Source organism: Nicotiana attenuata, unplaced genomic scaffold, assembly GCF_001879085.1.
Source record: "Nicotiana attenuata strain UT unplaced genomic scaffold, NIATTr2, whole genome shotgun sequence".
Taxonomy (NCBI): Eukaryota; Viridiplantae; Streptophyta; class Magnoliopsida; order Solanales; family Solanaceae; genus Nicotiana; species Nicotiana attenuata.
The window spans coordinates 562,931-565,729 of record NW_017670325.1 but is presented as its reverse complement, the minus strand read 5'-3'; positions in this window follow the sequence as shown (position 1 = coordinate 565,729).

The following is a 2,799-nucleotide window of genomic DNA, read 5'->3' as shown; positions in this document are numbered from 1 at the left end:
TCACATCTGATGAGAATCAAACCAGCGTAGTTCGGTCAAATAAACCTAATTATTTTGAAAACATCCCTAATTTGAAAAATAACTTTTTTTTTTTGTTTTTGTTGGCAAATTCACTTTTCTGAAAGCAAGACTCTTTTTATATTTTCTTTTTAGTGGCAAATAAAATGAGCTAATTTGAAAATAAAACCCTTTTGTTTTTCTTTTCCATTGGCAAACAAAAACTACTTTTCTTCTTTTCTTTCATTTTCAAAAATCCGGCAGCATTTCGGCACTACTTGGCCATTTTTTCTAGTATAGGTAATTAACTCTCCACACTGCTATTTGCTCTTTCCTCTCTTTTTTGTTTTTCCAAATATTTAAAGCCGGTCAGCATGTGAGTCCAAACAGATAAATGCACAATTAGGATGCATCAGGATGGTCCATTATTCCGGGTACACCTGTCCTAGACGGACCCAACCCCTGTGTTGAGTCCCCTAAGTCAAAATGCACGTGATGCAGGTAAGCGTTCCTACTAGGTATCCGGCATGGAGTCAAGTTCTTCTAGGTTCAAAACCTGGGTATGTGTTCTAGACTGTGTACCCGAGCGGACAACTCGAGTCGAGGAGGGGGCTACATACCGGGGACCCGCGGGATCGTCCGGCTTAGTAACTTGTCCGGCCTCTGTCTTATTTCAAGGTATTGACACTAACAGAATAGGGAGTCTCCACCAGTGAGCACATCCCCGTGGGGTGAGGAGAGAAGGGTTTCGGCACAGTTTATATATACAGTTCAGATAATATCAAAGAGGTAAACATTTAGCACGTTAAGCATGAAACATGTAAGAAAATCAAATAAAGCCAAATACAACAATATATCTAAGCTCGAATTCTAAACCCTGAACCCTGGTCTGCGAAACCAGAGATTCTGGGTTAGTTCCCCAGCAGAGTCGCCAGAGCTGTCACACCTCCTTTTTTCCTACCACACCCGCAGAAGAGGGTATAATAAAGGGAGTTATTTCCAACTTGAAGTGACAATCGGAACGGGATTTATTATTAAATTTTCAGAGTCGCCACTTAGGAGGTTAATGGTGTCCCAAGTCACCGGTTAAATCCCGACCCGAGGAGATTATGACTCTGTTATCAGTCCGCGAACCAGAATCCAGGTAAGGAATTCTGTTAACCCGGGAGAAGGTGTTAGGCATTCCCGGATTCCGTGGTTCTAGCACGGTCGCTCAACTGTTGTGATTGATTTTATCTGATTTCAAAACATGTTCTAACTTATGTGCCTTTTATTAGTAAACCGCTTTTATTGTTGTTTTTAATAAGAATTGCAACGTCGTGAAAATGTGTCTCGAACCACGTCGCACCAGTGCACCCGTGGTTGTCAACACATTTCAACTTCGTTGAGATTCGGATTTGGGTCACATAAATGTGCACCCGCATTTAGGAAGGTAATTTTATTAAAATCGCGTGCCTAAAGAGACTATCGCGTTATTATCTTTGGGGAAGGCCGTGAAATTCACTAAACAACCCATCCCGAAGTCTAGGCATTTTAGTATAAACATTTATCGAGGGCCCCGCAATTTTGCATTGTATTAGGCGAGGCTCGTCTCGTTTATTATTTAAAGACTAGTGCTGAAGTAAACTACGACTTTCCATTTATTTATCTCTAATAACACGAGAAAAGGTCCTAATTAGTCAATAGACGTAAACAGACAAAATTCCCAATAGAAAACAGGCGTTGGGCCTGATATTAGCCCAAATCGGACAAGCATATCAGGCTGCGTTGGGATGATCAGAAGATCGAATCCCTGGAGCTGGCGAACCACTGCTCTGCTCAAACCTTTGCCCACCGAAATTATTTCGAACTCTTATGAGACAATAAAGTAAGCAATGTATTCTTATTCAAGTTAACATAATATTGATTACAAGTTACGAGCCTAAATTCATACCTTGTCCATATCTAATTATCAAACAACCAACAATATATTCATATTCAACTAATTAACTTACTACTGACCTAGAATTGCCAACGCTTGCCTTAAAACAGTGTACTCAGGGAAACACAGGTTTTGACATTGAAAATTAGCCTGCTTATATTAACTATTGCATTACGAAGGGGTTATAGAAACAAGTTTAAACTACTTCTGACTTTTAAACTTTAAACAGAAAAATGCGAAACAAGTCTAACTACAGCTGATAGCTACAAATTAACAGTCCAAACAATGTCATTAACCACTGAAAATAGACATTAGATTCTAACATGTGAATTGCCATAATCAGAATTAAAATTCATTGCACAGTCCAGATGTACAATCCAGTTACACAGTCCAGTTATACAGCCCAGGGTTTACATACATACAAATCGATTTGACATTATGCTGTGCGATTAAATCTAACGCCTATTTAACTACAATGCACCACAACCAGGCAGCATATTTCAGGATCAAACAAGTGAATATTTGTATTCCATTTCAAGCTAAAAGGTTACAGCAGGGCAGATTCAAATGTGTACCTGGTAATTGCAAATAAGAAAAGGAAAAGATCAGCAGCAGTGATAGTTCTCAACAGCAGCCCAAGAATAAGTTAAAACCCAGTAACAGCTCAGTCAACACAGCAAGTTCAGGAATAGGCTTGAAATTCCAGTAATGAACCAAAACACAGCAACAATTTCAAGCACCAATGCAATCCAAAACCAACTCGACTACTCAGACTCAGCAGATTATTTTTGAAACCAGCAGATGAGATGCAACAGTCCAGATTTTAGTTTGAAACTCAATGAGTCGACAGACCCCAAACCAGACTTGATTTGAACCCAACT